The sequence below is a fragment of the Dermacentor albipictus genome, chromosome 9 (genome assembly GCF_038994185.2).
Source record: "Dermacentor albipictus isolate Rhodes 1998 colony chromosome 9, USDA_Dalb.pri_finalv2, whole genome shotgun sequence".
NCBI lineage: Eukaryota > Metazoa > Arthropoda > Arachnida > Ixodida > Ixodidae > Dermacentor > Dermacentor albipictus.
The window spans coordinates 48788932-48806452 of NC_091829.1; the positions used below are offsets into that span (position 1 = coordinate 48788932).

The 17521-nt window shown below is 45.0% G+C and overlaps 1 long non-coding RNA gene across 5 annotated transcripts in view; it reads left to right on the forward strand.

The window, feature by feature from the left end:
• The window catches only part of LOC135916207 (uncharacterized), a 353303-nt gene that overhangs the window by 25675 nt on the left and 310107 nt on the right, over positions 1-17521 (forward strand). For 4 of the 5 annotated variants that reach the window (XR_011508620.1, XR_010568874.2, XR_011508619.1 and 1 more), the window contains one exon: positions 11445-11522. This is a non-coding gene — a long non-coding RNA (uncharacterized lncRNA). Of the gene's footprint in view, positions 1-2073; positions 2200-11444; positions 11523-17521 lie in introns of those variants that run through there. The other variant, XR_010568875.2, reaches the window with a different exon arrangement.

A 17521-nucleotide genomic window follows, 5' to 3' on the forward strand; every position in this document is an offset into this window, starting at 1 on the left:
GCCTGCCATACGCAACCGCATATTAGCGTGGTGACGAGACGGGAAAAAAAAGAAAGCGCTCGCATGCTCTCGGGCCACGGTGCCCCTCGCCGTTATTACGGCCTCGGCCGGCTTCGGTTGGCTCGGTCTGCCTATAAGCCTTCGTTGTGGCTGGCTTCACTAAACTCTATCTTCTCGTTTTTCTTCTATATTATCTCTCCCTATTCTTTCTCCCCTCTTCGTGTTCCGTTCTTGTTCTTTTGTCGCTTTACTTTTATTCCCTTTCTCTCTCTCCGTACATCTTATCTATACTCATATTGACGTCAAGCCCTGACCACACACACAGCATTTAGACTTTCTTTTATTTTTTTTTCGTTGATGCGGGAGAGACGGGGGAGAGCGGGCGAAGGAGGCGAAGAGGATTTTCCTGTCTCGTGTGGTTCCGCGACTGCCTGACGTTTATGGAGAGTCGTAAATATGAGCGCCAAGCGACGTAGCGTCAGTCGGTCGGCCTGCGTGCGGCCCTTCCAGCTCTACATCGCCATGGCCAGCCTCCCTCTTCTGCGAGGCCCGGGGTCGCGCCACTCACGCTATACTGCGTCATGAGCGCCGCGCGGGCGCCGCTTCTCTGCGCGTTTCCGATGGCTCTCCCCATAAGAGTTTCCTACTAAAACCGCCAGAGGGAACTCTGGCACTGCGATCGTTCAGAAACCGTAGAAATGACGGTCAGTACATCGGACGCCCGAAACGCTGGAAAACGCATTGTGCGATTGCCCAGCGTGTACGATGGAGCGAAGGACGTTGGATAATTCCCCAGCCAGCGTTGGCAGGCAACCACTGTCGGAGGAAGCTATTCTCGGTCCGTGGCCTGACACCGCAACTTCAGTTCGGACAACTCAAGCTCTGTTGAAGTTTCTACAGGACACGGAAACTAGACGAGCGGCTCTAGTAGGGCCACGTCTAATGTGCATAAGCACTCCCCACTTCCCTTTTAATCCATCCCAGTGCTCTCGCTCCCCTTCCCTATTCCCCAGCACAGGGTAGCATACTGGAGCGCACTAGCTCAGGTCGACCTCTCTGTCGTTCCTATCAATAAAATCCGTCTATTTATCATGGATTTGGCTGATTATGGTTATTGCGTCTTGAGGCGTCCGTATGGCTTTACTCGCGGCACTTTATCGGCATTTATGTTCTCAAATTCTAAAGGAAATCCTAATTTTCTAAGCGCAGAAGGCAATAAGACTGTGCGCACAATCACAATCGCTGCGAACAGGCGGTGCACATAAACACGGCGTCCGTGACGTGTTTCCGGGTCCGCAGTTGCTTCCGACGCATTCAGCCGGCAAAATCATGACTTTTTGCGACCCTGAGAGAGCCGTCGCTGCGGCGTGTATTTGGACGCCAGCTGCCAACTGTCTGGTTTGTAACGCAATAGCTTGTTGAAAATGATCAATACGTAAAGTCGCAAAGCTGTTCAAAGCCAGGCAAACGAACTTAAGGCACATCCCTGTATTGATCACTATTACCATGCTGGCTGAACCGCCATGCTCGAGTGTCCCATAAGAACTCGCGGCTGAGTTTCCTTTAGTAACTTTTGTTGGAAACTATGGTTCACCACGCGTTCTCACCCGCAGTGGTTTCTCAGTGGCTATGGCGTTGGGCTGCTGAGAGCACAAGGTCGCGGGATCGAATCCCGGCCACGGTGGCCGCATTTCGATGGGGTCGAAATGCGAAAACACCCATGTACTTAGATTTAGGTGCATGTTGAAGAACCCCAGGTGGTCGAAATTCCCGGAGGATGATACGCGAACACTCGTGGATGCAATGCGTGTGCTCATCAAGATTATTGCGTTCCCATATTGTCTCGCTTGTGAAAGCGAACCCAACGTACACACCGCATTGCCGTGTCCGCAACGTGATACCACCTCTCTATCGTCAGAGAAAACGAGATATATACCAAGAACGTGGACTGGAATTCCCGTAAATAAAGTACCCTACCTTTCGCGCATGTCTCCTGTAGTGCCTCATTTCTTTCTTTCTTTCTTTCTTTCTTTCTTTCTTTCTTTCTTTCTTTCTTTCTTTCCATCGACGCAGGGCTTGCCCGAAATCACTGACTTCTCAGGTGTTCCGAAATCATCTCAAGCACACGGACTCGTCAAAAGGTGGCCGGCTCGTCTGCCGGCACCGTGTAAATTGAGAACCGCTCGCGCGGCAATCGCCTTTGCGCAAATCGTGTCGCCGCCAAGCATTAAATGAGCCCTCGGCCACGGCTCGCTCAAAGCAGTGGCTCGAGTCACCTTATGCCGCCGCACTCGCGTGTTATGTGTGTGTGTGTGCGTGTGATGGAAGTGCCTGCGAAGGCAGGGAGCGTGCGGAAAGGGATCGGTCGGTTTTAACGCAAATTGCCGCCCCCCCCTAGAAGGACCCCGTGACGAGACGCAGCGTCGTTAATGAGTCACCGTAGCGGATTAATTAGGCTGGCCAGCGCGGAACATCTTTTGCGTGGTTTCTCTCTCTCTCTCTTTCTCTCTGTCAACTCCCATCTCCTTGTCCGCCGCCTCTCCATCCCTCTTCTCTGCACCGATTTCTCTCCCACAGTGTTGTTCTCGGCCTTGCGGACTAGTGCACTTGTGACTTGTACGTGTGGTTGTACGTGTCGGACCCTCCCTCTCACATCTATCGTCGCGCCGACCCCCTCCTCGTTACCCACGGAGACCAACATTTCGCGCCAGAGCGCAACCGGACACCTTGGCTCGATGTGGAACGGAAGGAGTTTATCTGCGTCTGTGCTGCCTCTTTCGCCGACCCTCCGAGTGGCATGGTTTGTTCCGCGGATTGCTCGAGATCCTGGAAGTCAGCGCGAGTGTAATTCAAGAGGGACGGAAAAAATAAAAACAACAAAGATAGACGAGGTGGTTAGCCGGGTGGTTACACTCTTTTAGAGGACGGAGGGAAAAGGGTTGAATACGTGGGAGCGAAAAAAAAAAAAAGCTAAACGTTGGCAGATCTCACGCATATGTGTTAATAGGCAATAAGTGAAGTTTTATTTGCTGTTTACTGAAATGTCATCACTTCTTTTCCTTCTTCCCTTGTGTGTAGCTTAACGCTCTTCTTTCAGTGCACGGTTTTGTTTGGTTTGGTGCCTAATGGTATGGGCAAACCCCACTACGGGGCGATCGGTCACAAATCGGGTGTTTGTAGGTAAAAAAAAAGCAAAAAAACGAGAGGAATAGTTAGAGCGCATATTTCAAATGAGGGATAAGATATTGACACGTGTACTTATCTATCCTTTTCTCGGGGACTTCATTCCACGAACTAACTACCTGAAGTTATCACTCGGCGTAAAACGCGCCCGCATGATTGGAACTCACTGGAATGTTGTCAACGGTTCTATGCGTTGTCTTGTCGCCGGACCTCGTGCAATGTGGTTGTGTACGAGACGCGAATTGTGTAGTACTTTCTAGAAGATATGCGGGCACCGGGTGATTACTCTGGATCCTCCGATGATTCATGTATAAAAGCTGACGCGCTTGACCCGCAGATCAGCTTTCGACGATCGCCGGCTGTGTTCGCCGCCATCGTTGTGCTTTGAGTGTTGCCTATTTTTGTGGGCGCAGGCTTGACTAATGAAACTTACTTTCGTCATTGACTGTTGTGCTGCTGTTTTCTTTACACTCACTACTGCGTGGCAATATGAAATTAATAATTGTTATCAATGCCAATTTTAGAGCTATATTACAGAATAGGTGCTATTCATATTTTTGTTATTCATGGTGAAGAAGAAATAGCATGGTGGACGTACCTTTACGAAATAGAAACATCGCATTCACCTTAGTTTAACGAGCAGTGGAAATCGCCTGGCGTCGTTTAAAAAGAAAGCTTCGCAATTTAGGGAATTAAAAATTACAGGGTCTCTTAAGATCTCTCTTAAAAGCTGAACGGCGAGAGCCTACTCTTCCTTCTCTTATCATTTGCCTCATTAGTAAGAATTTTTAGTCATTTGTAATCAATTGTAGTCGTTACAATTCGTCGTTAGACAAATTGGTCATTAGTAGTAATTACTAGTAATTACAAGTCCGTTCAGTCGTTATTAGTCGTTACTGCTCACTACTAAGCATTTTTAGTAATTTGTAATGAATTTTGGTCATTACAAGCAGTCGTTAGACTGCTTGTAATGACATGTTGGTCATATCATAGTCATCAGTAGTCACTACAGGCACGTACCCAGGATTTTTTTTCGGGGGGGGCCCACCACCTCTATCATCATCATCATCATCATCCTGTTTTATGTCCACTACAGGACGAAGGCCTCTCCCTGCAATGCGATCTCCAATTACCCCTGTCCTGCGCCAACCGATTCCAACTAGCGCCCGCGAATTTCCTAATTTCATCGCTCCGTCTAGTCTTTTGTCGTCCTCGATTGCCTTTTCCTTCTCTTGGTAACCATTCTGTAACCCTAATGGTCCAACGGTTATCTAACCGGCGCATTAAATGACCTGCCCAGCTACATTTTTTCCTCTTGATGTCAATTAGAATATCGTCTATACCCGTTCGCTCTCTGATCCAAACCGCTCTCTTTCTGTCTCTTAACGTTATGCCTAGCAATCTTCGTTCGATCGCTCTTTGCGCTGTCCTTAACTTGCTCTCAAGTCTCTGCCCCATGTTTCAGCACTGGCAAAATGCACTGATTGCACAACTTACTTTTCAATAATAATGGTAAGCTTCCAGTCAGGAGCTGGCAGTCTGCCGTATGCGATCCAACCTATTTTTATTCTTCTGTGAATTTCCTTCTCATGATCAGGGCTGCCTGTGATTAATTGACCTAGGTAAACGTGCTCCTTCACAGTCTCTAGTGGCCGACTGGCGATCCTGATCTCTTGTTCCTTTGTTGTTGTTGTTGTAGTTGTAGCCTGTGGCACGTGTGGCTCCTACCCACGATGGGAGATTGGCCATGAAATGGGTGGATTATTCCAAAATAATATAAAGCATAAATTTCCTAATATCTATGGCAATAGCATTTAATAGGGTTGAATTACCGGCTAAAATAAAATCAGGAAGGTGCTGTTGAATGAAGAATAATTAATGTAAAAGTAATAAAAAATAGAATTTAGCAGGGCATTAGTTTAGATTCTGTTAGGAATGTTTGGACAGCGAAGCATACATCCCTGTGGCTGAATCCCGAAGTGGACGGCCCGAACGAAAGAATTGCAGGTTCTGTCAAGTCCAGGCCAATTCTTCGAAAAGGTATCTCCAACAATCTTTTTCTTAACGCAGCAAAGCGGCGGCGAGATAGAAGAAAGTGCTGTATCGTCTCCTCCTCCTCACAAAAAGAACAAAGGGGAGAGGGAACCAAACCCGACCTGTATAAATAGAAAGTTAGGGAGGGAATGCGGCAGCGTAATTTGGTGAGGCAGACCTCAAGCATCTTTGTGTAACAAGATTCGCTATTCCAGGTATTTGAACCGCACCGATGGCACCGGCTGTTGGAATCTCAGCGCTGCCGCCAGCTGTTGGAACCTCAGTGCTGACACCCGTTGTTGCAACCGCACCGTTGGCGCCCGTTGTTGCAAATGGGTCGCAAGCCCCAAGGGTAGCGTTGGCCTGGCGGCCTGGGGCACACTGGAAGCATCCGAAGGTCCCAGCAAAGCATGAGGCGACTGCTAACAGAACAACTTGTTTATTCTAGCATCGCAAAGAGCGGGCGGTCAGGTCGACCGAAGTAGAGAGACGGGAGAGCACGTTACTCAACAGAAGAAATCGGAGCCTCTCTCCTGGCGTCCGGGGGCAGCTGCTCTTATACTCTTGGTGTCGCGGGCAAGAAGGAAGGTCACGAGATGACACCACGTGACAGCGAGGCACGGACGGACTGAGAGACATGCAGAGACAAGGAGGTGACGCATCAGCCGGGCCGGCGCCGGTCAGACCTCCTCGCTTCACACTGGGAGAGCTCCTCTCCCCAGCTGCCGCGCTTTGACAAGCGTGGGCACACACACACACACACACGCACACACGAAGACACGTGGCACTGAAACATGCCGGGACGCGCTCGGCGGGGATGCGTCGCGGCCGCTCCGAACGGGCCAAAATGTCCGCCGCTTTGAACGAAGCCCCGGCGTCCGTTGAATCCGCGCCGGATACACCGCGCGTCATAGGCGAAACGTAACACAGCGAAATGCCAGGTGTTTATACTCTGCAGAAGCTGTCAAATGTGGGTTTCTGGGTTTCTGTGGGCATCAAATGTGGTTTCTGTCAAATAATAGTTTCTGTATCCTGTTCATTACTGTTTCTAAGTGAGGTATCGTGACTCCTCTGGGTACTGTATACAGGTCAGCTTAGAATTTTTCCGCTGCTTTTACTATATCTTCAAGATTGCTGATGATATTCCCCTTTTTATCTTTTAGTGCATACATCATGGTTTGTCCTATGCCAGGTTTCTTTCTTACTGATTTCAGGCTGCGTTCATTTTTTACGGCTTATTCAGTGTTTCTCATGTTATAGGTTCAAATATCAGTTATTTTCGCCTTGTTGATCAGTTTTGACAGTTCCGCGAATTGCGTAACGCTGTGCGGCCGCCAGTCCCATACAACGGCGTAAAGCGCAGGACTCTGCGATTCTAGACGTACTGCGCTCACCGCGAAAGGTTAGAAAAACACCCACATAAGCACAGCCGAGTAGTGGCTACGTGAGGCTGTTCGACCGATAACTGTAGAAGCGTCATTCAAAACAAGTAATTGGTCTCCACTTCTGGCGGCGTTTCCTCTACTTCCTTTTTCAATAAAAAGCTGTTGATCCATAAATAGTCTCATAAACAACGCTTAACTTTTTTATTATTCGCTTTTGCTTGGAGTTTGCTTGTTGCCTTGGCTCTCTCCCTTAGCAGATCGCCTAATTTCTCAACTCCTTGCGATTTTTGTTTCCAGTTGCCAATTTTGCACAAAAAGTGCTATACAATTAGGGAAAAAACAGACGAGGTAACGGGCGACAGTCATCTTGCTTATGGGTTTAAGGGTTATTGCAGGGTTTCATGATGGACGCCATTTCACATTATTTTATTTCCCACCTTATCTAACCCGCATCACGTGTATATGGTTCCGGGCATCTGCCAGCGTCGCGGCGAGCCGTAACTCAAGAAAATAATGAAGCAAAGGGAAAAGTTAAACGCAATTGGCGTTTTCTCCGGCCGCAACTCGTTCAATGGGAGTACAGACCAGCTGAGTTACAGCCGCATCCCTCTCCTGGTCCCAGGATCAGCCTAAACAAAGAAGGTTAAACTAACAAAAGCAACAGCTATGCACGTGACGGTTGAATAGATGGTGACAACTGAACGCATCTCGAGTTAATCGTGTGGGTGCGGAATCTATGAGAAACCTGTCCTTCACATTAGAAGAGGTGCCGATAACTACTGCCATCTCAAAGGAGTGAAAAAGGCAGCATAATGCTGACCGATGAACAGCTGTCAAGTCTAAACATTGATCTGGTGGCGCTTTAGGAATGTGTGAGAAGTGGTGGCGTGGGTGGGGAGGGGGGGGGGTATGCCACTTGATTTCGGGGGGGGCCCGGGCCCCCCCGGGCCCCCCCCTGGGTACGTGCCTGAGTCACTACAAGTCATTTCAGTCATTATTAGTCATTAGGTGTCATTACTAAGCATTTTAGTCCTTTCTAATCAATTGTAGTCATTACAATTCGTCGTTAGACATATTGGTCATTTCGTAGTTATTACAGGGTATTTCAGTGATTATTAGTCATTACTGCTCAGTAGTAAGCATCTTTAGTCATTTGTAACCAAAGCCGTCGTTAGACATATTGGCGATTTCGTAGTCATTAGTAGGCATTAGAAGTCATTAATAGTCATTTTAGTCATTACTGCTAATTACTAGACATTTATAGTCATTTCTAATCAATTGTGGTCATTACAAGCCGTCGTTAGACATATTGGTCATTTAGGAGTCATTAGTAATTAGAAGTCATTAGTAATCATTATTAGTCACTACTAGTCATTAACCTCTACGAATCTCTATTATAACGTTATCATTCACTAACTGTCACTATCAATCATTTTTCATTCTTTAATCTGTCTTCACATGGCGTGATCACGCTTCGGTGGACATTCCGGCAGTCAGGTCTGCTGACGCTAACTTCACCACGAGCCTTTCTAGGCTCGTGGTGATGGTGATGAAAGATCGTGGTGAAAAAAAAAATGAAAAAGAAAAGAAAAAAAAACAAGAAAGCAAATGCATGATCTGGTTCAATTTCATTTCGTTCACTTCCTTTTCCACTCTGCTATTTCTATGAGCCACTTTATTTTTTTGACAAGAATACTTGTTTTAAGGCATTATGTTGGTGTGTAATATGCGTGGGCTGCAAGACCTGTGTTGTGTCAGAATTAAAGGGATAGAGAATGGCAAAGACAGAAAGGCAGAAATATGAACGATGCTGCGTATTGTGTTTTTGTTGTGGGAAATCATTGCGATGTTTTTTGGCGCTTACGTTGTTGGCACTCTGTTCGTACAAGAGAAGGATGCGAGAAATTAAGGATCCGAACATCTAAGAGAACGACATTTTGGGTGAGGCTGTGCAGACGTATGTACCTTTACCCCGATACCCACCAGAAACATGGGTTGTAAGATTCGAGGAAGCAATCGATTAACGAGTCAAACGAGATCAATTTTTAACCTCTTAATGCATCGAGAGTACGTGATACAAATACTTCAAGCGTGCCTGATTCAAACATCGCGTGCTTCTATCCGGGGCAGTTTATGTGCTGCAGTAACCTGTGCTTTTTTTGAAGCTGCGTATCGACTGCTATTACTATTCCTTATAAAAGCGCATGCTGGCTCTAAACCTCTAGCAGACTGCATTTAGCGTCGTATATGCTTGTGTTGTTTCTTGTATATAATTGACAGTCAGACATCGGAGCTCGTAAAGCAATCTGTTTCTTTTCATACGTTTGCGGCGCATGTGCATTCCCAAATGGATTGCTTATAGACGTTATTGACAACAGTAGACAAGAACTATAAGACCATAAATTCACAAGTTGCGTACACGGTTTCTAAACATAATAGAAAAAGGTGTACATCACTTCTACGCACTTTTAGGTAAATTGACAAGGTGTCCTCGATCGATCGAATACTGGCAGCTCTAAAAATATGTGAATATGAAAACGCCAACTTAATGTGCTAGCGTAAGACGCACAAGAAGATGCGGTTCTCGTAGACGCTGGATTTTGTGCAGCGCATTACGACAGGTTGTCGTAACAACTGTCTCGGTCAAAACACGTACGTATATGGAAGCAGATGTAAGTGGGTGCAACTGCATGCTACACGGAGAGCTTGGAAGCAATGCACTCCTCTCCTCTTTATTTCAAATATAAGAGAAAAAAAAACGTTCGGCAGCATGTTACACTCCCGTAACACGGGAAGGGGAAAATGCTGCTGACTTAGCAATGCGCCGTCTCGCATCGTCACGTTGCTGTTTTCGCAGTTCAGTTTCTTCGGCTTGTTTTCGACGCGCAGCTGCGGCTTCGCGCGCTCGTATAGCGGGATCGTACTCGTGCCAACGACGTTTCTCTTCGACTGTACCTTGCATCCTCTAAGCAAGGGATTGAAACATATGCTGTTCTGTGTGCTGCATGGGTGATTTCAATGAATGTACGCGGCGCTCACTTCACTTTGCTGAGCGCTTGTAGCCTTAGCCTTACGGAGGTGCGAGTCATTGAATTCTGCTATTACTAACTGGGGTATGAGCCAACGAGAAGGTCACGTGCTTTTTTTTGTACCGTTCGACTAGACGCCGTGTTTCTGCACGTTGTATGCATGATTCCAATGAATGTATGCGCTGTACGCTTCATTTACGTGAGTGCTTGTAGACTCTGCATTACGAAAGGGATGATCCATTGCATTTTTGATTGCTTAGGGGTATGACCCATTGCTGATGATGATAGTTTTTGTACCATTGGACCGGACGACGCGTTTCTTTTTTTTTTCAAGGCCGTCGTAGATATAAGCCACTTAAGGCTTTTGGCTTAAAGTGCAATCGCTCAACTGCACTAACATAATTAGAGGCTGGCAAATGTTCAAATGAGGATTCTGACCACAAACAGAAAATACAAGACCTTTCGTCTGTATACAATACAAGAATCTTAAGCACAGTCAGAGAGCGTGAAGTTGGTGGTGTACTATGCACGCATAACGCAGGTAGCACACAGAAACGAAAGGAAGGCTGCCGTCGATGTGGTTCGATGTGGCTTTAGTCGTTTGACTTAGTTTGTTAACGATGCTCTCTTATGGGAGCAGTCATGTCGTGTGTTTTCTGTTCTTTGTGTATCGGGGTGCTCCTTTCTACCCTTGACAATGGGTAATCCTGACTAGGCGAGCTTTCGGCAAGCCCTTCAGCGTAGTGAAGCTGAAAGCTGTTCATAATAAATATTACATGTGACATGCGTAAAACTTCGAACCGTGTCAATCACAGCAGCTGATTACGCAATGAATGAAATGCTGGTCCTTGAAGGCGATGAAAATTTCATTTCACGCAAGCCTCAGCTGTCATACTTACTTACAAACACATGCTGCAATTAAGAGGGCCGGCATTTTACCTCTTCATTTTTGAAATCAGAAAGACTGAAAGTGCATGGCCTTGGCGTCATGGCAGCGGGATGAAAGCCCGATTCTAAGAGGAACTTCGGCAACGAGCAGTGGCGCTCGCCACGACAATGTTTTCGTAACTGCGTACTTCGTCGGCCCGCTCGCGTGACGACATGGCTATCGCACTTCGAGCATATGTTACGGCTTGACTCTCCGTTTCTGTAGTGTCGCGAATCACTTGGAGGCTTCGCCACACCGCTGAATTTGCTGAGGTCCAACAGCTCGCGTTTCACGTGTTGCCGACTGTACGTCTTCCTTGTTACGTTGTCAAAATCGTTGCGATGAATCAGAAATTAAGAGTTACTATAGCTGACTCTTCTAGCTCAATGTCAAGTGAGTGTCTCTCGATGTTTACCGTGATAATTCTTTTTTTTTTCTGTTCATGTTTGCCAGGGCAAGTAAGCACGTTCGGGCAGTATTCTAGAGCGATCGCTTTCGGAGATACGATCGCTTTCAGGAGATTTGGCGCTGCTAGGCAACTGAGATGCCAGGATCTATGGGCGACAGCGTTCCTGGCACTGTGGCAAGCATGTTGTATTCTTATAGTGGCGGCCCCACAGATGGTGTTGACATCCGCACACGGCGGTGATTCTTGTGCTGATTCGCACGAAGTCTCGCGAAAGTTATCGTATCCCCGAAAGGTATAGCTCGAGAATACCGCCCTTTGCTCGTAGGTGAACTTGTGAAATACTGATTTTTTGCTTGTACTAGAGTGCTCGAGTGTTTTTCATAGTGAACGTATGTGAAAGTTCCCTATCACTCATAATGTCACTGCATTGAGATTATTATCTCAACGTTTATCTGAACTGCAACAATCTTTTCCAGGGTCAATAAGAGGATGAACTCACCTTACGGCGACTTCCTGCGCAGCGGCGGTCGTTGAAATTTCCGGTTACCTTCCGGGTGAGTAATCAACGAGAAGACCGGGGAAGTTTCGCCTAAATGAAGATGAAAAATAGAAAGTGAAAACAAGCGGGGATTACCACATCTCCTGATAACATTGGAGATAATACACTGGACGTCTAGAAACTATAAGAAATCTAGATGCTGCCAGTTAATAATTGGGTATATTCAGGGAAAAACGAACCAGGTATTCCGGTGATGTTTTGTTTTGTTTTGAAATATATAGTTATATGAAATATGCGAATCTGTCTGATCTAACTTGGCTGTGTGAAATACTGCATTCATTTTCTGCAAAAAGAAATAACATGTCAACAATAAGCATAAAAATAAACGTTGCTTTGTTTAGATTAGCCACTTTTGTAAATCTGAAGAACCGTATCACAAGACCTAAAGGATCGTGCAGAGTAATAGTTATAATAATAATTTAGGTTAACTGGTCCTGAGTTCACCACGTGCAAGCCCGGCTCTTCGTGTTGCGAAAAATAATCGAGAAATAGAAACTTGGTGAAGTTGGCTCAAGGAAAAAGCGCCTTTGAGTTAGCATATGTTCAGCGGCTAAGTAAAACCACTTATATTCAAGCGCAAAGCTCAAAATAGTCGTAAGCCTGGTTTGAAGTAACCGTGCTTACTGCAGCAAAAACTTGTAGCTAAATGCTCAGCAGCTGTATATAAAATAATGTCTAAAGAAGCCACAAAGTTTAGATTTACTAAATTTGGCGTTTCTCAAGTACTATAAAGAATGATCACCAATTTTAATCAAAATTTTCACAAACACCCCTCTAGTAGTGGTCGTTTAAAAAGAACTGCCAAAATATGTTGCAATATTTTATTTCTGTCACTAGACAAACGTCGTATCTGAATTTTCCTTCTTGCGATACTATACAAATACCGCCAATGAATAAAAAAGATATTTTCAGGTGCGTAATGTTTGCTCGTAGTGTAGACGGGTCATCCAAAATATATACTTTCTTGATCAACAGATGAATATATAGCAACCAGTGCTTCATAAAAATACTAATGATATTACTACTAATACTGATTTTGTTCTAACCGCTCACTACAAAGCCGTCGACTAAGTATTGCTGTCGTAAAATACGTCGCGTAAACGTTTAAATTTTTTTTAAACACAAAAGGAATGTTGGCATGCCCTTGAACACTTGGAACAGCTCCCATATTTATCTCCGCTTGCGGAAATATAATATCGTCGGCCCTTCGCCAAGGGTTGCATTCAGTTAGGGTGCACATTAAAAAAACAAGATTGTTCACACCACTTGAGCATTTTTTTGTTTTTGTGATACCATAACAATCATAGCAATATATATATATATATATATATATATATATATATATATATATATATATATATATATATATATATAGAGAGAGAGAGAGAGAGAGAGAGAGAGAGTTGCGCCCAAGATAGTTGGTGGTTATTGTTGAGGGATTTGGTAAGCATCAAAAAGTGTGAATTCTTTTCCCGAGTGTGAACGCAAAGACAGTACGTGTATTCTATTAGTGGAGTAGGACAACGCTGTAAAATGGAGTTAGATGGGACAGTGAGTTACTGGCCTGAGGATGAATCGTCTGCACTCCTTTTTTCTCAGACGGAGGTGCGAAGATGTTTGAGCGCCACGAATGGTATCTTTGATGTAGGGCGTGTTGCTTTCGTGTGGCAAAAGTTGTGCCGCGCGTAAATTCGGTATCACAATAAAGAAATACATTGAAAAGCCACGGAAGAATATATGAGGAAAGCTGACTACGCTATAACACGTTGAATAACGGGGCCAGTTGGTTTACTTGCATCTTGAAACTGTAAAAGCGCACAAAGACCAGAACCAAGAGAGTGAACAGGACGAGGCGACTAACTATGCTAAGTGACAGTAAACAAGCAACGATAGAACAGGCCGGGGAAAAAAATTAATACGAAGTGCAATCAAGGTGCAACCTTTTCCGATGAATTGACAACCTGTTGCATACTAATCTTTCTAGCCATATTCAAAGCTACCACACGTCCCTAATGGCGGTAAAATAGATTCATAAGGAACAAAGGAACGAGCGTATGACGTTTTTTTTATCATAAGAAATTGCTGCTCGTTATGTTAGTGGGTTTGAAGCGATAAAGTCCATTGAGCTCGCTAATACTGTAGACTAGCCTATATGTGAAGTTGTTTTTTTTTTCGAGGACAAGATCTTCCTTAGAGACTTAAGACGCTATGGGGTTCCTAAGATCTGAACACCTGGTCACATTCGTCTCGTCCAATTAAACAATTTGAGGCCTTCAAGTGCACGTAAGACAATAAAAAAGGTGTCAAAACGAAGCCTGGTACGAAAAAGACGCACCACATTAGCATAGATCTGTGTACGGTTTAGTAATTACGTGTAATTAGCGTAAAAAATCCGAAATTATGCCGAGATGCGCTCGTCGAAACAGCGCGCTCTTATAGCTGGAACCGTCAGTGTGGCTTTACTCAAGAAAACATTTTAAAAAATTTGGACCGATTACGGATACAGTGCAATAGTCTAAAAAAATATGTACCAATCCCGAAGGTAGTGGAGTCTAAACAGCAAGAGAGAGAGAGAGAGGATAGGAAAGGCAGGGAGGTCAACCAGAACATCATCCGGTTTGCTACCCTACACTGGGGGTGGGGGAAAGGGGAATAGAAAGAGGAATAAAGAGAGAGAGTAAGCACTGAGTACGTGTGGGAGGGACACAATACACAAGGACACTATAAACGGTCTCTTAAGCCGGTGCACTTCAAGTACTGCACTCGTTATATTAGTGGGTTTGAAGCTATAAAGACCATTGAGCTCGCTAATACGGTAGGCTAGCATGTATGTGAACATGTTTTTTTTTCCCAGGGCAAGATCTTTCTTAGAGATTTAAGACGCTTTGGGGTGCCTAAGATCTGAACACCTGGTCACATTCGTCTAGGCTAGCGCACAGCCATTCCAAAGAGTAATGTGCCTGCACATCTCGTGGTGGTCTGAGCTGGCCTTTCGCCGTAATGTTGTCGTCTATTATTTTCCCGAAAAAATACGTGCTGCAGAAACACTTCCAAATGGTGGGGGCGGTGCTGGTGGTGGTGGTGCTGGTGGTGGCGTTGTAGTAGTTATTGTCGTCGTCGTCTTCATCGTCGTCGTGCACTAGTGCACGAATCGCTTTTCGAGCCAGTGACGGATGTGGCCACGGTCCGAGTATCTTTGACTCGGTGAACGGTCTCGAGTCCAGTCGGCGTAAAGTTGCCCGCAGAGAGAGGCATTAGACATCGTAGCGAGGGCAGGTACACAATAGGTGTACCTGCCCATCATATGATACGCTAATGGGCCCGAGAAGACCTTGTCTTTCTTCTGTGCCAACCATTGCTGACTCGCATTTTCTTTATTTTTTTTTCATAGAGCGTGTGTTCATTTTCACTGTTCTGCCATCACCGTCAGAGTACAGCTCGCAGTGTGCCCTCTTTTGCACGTTGCTTTGCACAGAATGTGAGCTGTTACACTGCTGTAAAGATTGAAAAACTACGAACTTAATGTACCTCGCAGGATAGAGATGACAAGTGTCGCAACTGGCGTTTCTCGGATGCAGTGTAGTAAGTGTAGCGCCGGGTGGCCAGATGTGCTTCTTCTGAACCAGTTCGCCTTGTCGACCCGCAACATTTAATCAAGTAGACGTGTCAAACCAACAAACCTATGAGCAATGTCATAAGCGAATGTGTTTGATTTATTGTTATTTTATTTAATTTTAACTTGCTGAGCAGCCCCCTTAGAATCGATCTATGTGATTACACATTATGTTTTCCATATCTGTGTTTAATACATCAATAATGAAGTGCACAGCCATTCCAAAGAGTAATGTGCCTGCACATCTCGTGGTGGTCTGAGCTGGCCTTTCGCCGTAATGTTGTCGTCTATTATTTTCCCGAAAAAATACGTGCTGCAGAAACACTTCCAAATGGTGGGGGCGGTGCTGGTGGTGGTGGTGCTGGTGGTGGCGTTGTAGTAGTTATTGTCGTCGTCGTCTTCATCGTCGTCGTTGTTGTTGTTGCCGTGGTTGCTGGTCAATCTACGCTCGTTCAATTTGCAGCAGGTTGGGTTAGCCTGACATGCTTGTCCAGTAATAGTTTCGCCTGAACGTTTCTTACCCTACGAGGTAACTTACGAAACTTTTTTTTTATTAAATGTATTTAAGGAGGGCTTGATGCCTATCTGTGGCGCTGGCTGCTCCGCTTACGTGATAGTTGTCGTCGAAAAGTTGTCAGCCATCACCAAACTGGTCTAATAAAGACATGAACGAATATTCACGTACTTAGTCTCAATACTGCTATATAAATAAACATTCGCCCAATGGAAGAGTTCACATAGCATAAATACTCACAAAAACGAAATGTTCACACGCAATACATATGAGTTCACACAGCTTAAATGTTCGCAAAACTAAGATGTTCACACAAAGTGTTTTATGAAAACTTCGTTGTGGGCGAGTTGGTGCATACTTGATTTGAATATTATAACCGCGCTAACACATGCATCCACAAAGGAACAAGGACGAGACACAAGCTCTTTTGTCTCGTCCTTGTTCTTTTGTGGTTGCATGTGTTAGCGCTGTTATAATATTCAAATCATGTGTTGAGCACTTGAATTCCGCAATCTAAACACAACAAATAGATATGCTACATGAACACGAATACAATGAACATGTGATTAGGGTCGCCTTTTAATAATAACAACCGGAGCAATAACTCTTTATGACTTAGTATTTTTGTGATATTTTTTATTCCTCCAAAAATCGTACTAAGGCGCCCGCAGTGATGGTTTAACGTTGTTCTATTGGCCATGGACCTAAAATATTTCCTAAGGATAGTGGTCGTCTAGCCAAGCCATGTTGTATTTTCTAGAGGTTCTTGCGGGGAGCCTCGTGATTTTTACACTGTAGAAGAAGGTGTTCGATGTCTTCTTCAGCCTATTCGCATGAGCATGTAGCACCGTTAGTTTTTCTTATGCTATACAGAAAGCCTCTAGTATAGGCAGCGCCTAGTCGAAGCCTATGAACTGTTGTTTCAACAAACCGACTAATTTTAAACGGAATGCTGAATTCTATTCGAGGATCTATAATGTATGATTGAGAGTTCTGCGCATCATTTATGAACCAAGTTTCCTTGGACAATCTACCGCCTAGTTTGTTCAGTAGACATCGCGCATCATTCGCCGCTGGAGGAAGTAGCGATAACTCATTCTCTTGATGCGCTGCACGTGCCATGTGATCAGCTGTCACATTTCCTATGATTTTACAGTGATTTGGAATCCAGTGGAAAGTTTTGTCGTGTTGTAGATCTTTTGCTATGGCGTATGTCTTCTGTATTTCGTATTGTCAATATGTTTGCATTTCTTAAGCTGATTTCATTTAAGCATAGCAGTGAGGCTTGTGAGTCAGAACGAAGTGGTTCTGACTGTTTACATGGGTAACGTAAAGCAGAAAGTATGGCGTAATTTTGTGCCGTTGTGGATGTTGTAAATTGGCAGAGCTTATGAACTCTTTTCTCTTGGTATGCAGGTATATAAAACGCAGATGTGTAGCTTTGTTTCAAGCATGATCCATCGGCATACACGCGAATGTGATCTACGTGCTTAGTGTGAAGACGTGACAAAGTTAATTGCTTTATCGCAACTACGGGCATATCACATTGGCGACCTACTCCAGAAATTGAAGTGACTGTTTCTGGAATTGCTAGTCGCCATGGGGGATGAGTTGCGCAAGTTGGCCAGTATTGGTAAGAAGGCAGTAAGTTATTGCACCGCCGTATTTCTTCTTATATATGTGCAGCGTTTCTATCCTGAAGGTCTTGGCGTAGTGGATAATTAGCGTGTTGGGTAGCCAAACGAAAAAAGTGACGACAAGTTTCCGTAAATCCTAATGCATGAAAAGTTGATTGGCGGAACTCAGCCGTTACTGAGGCACTGGCAGATGCATGCGGAGCACCAAGACACTTGCGAAGGCTTCTGGC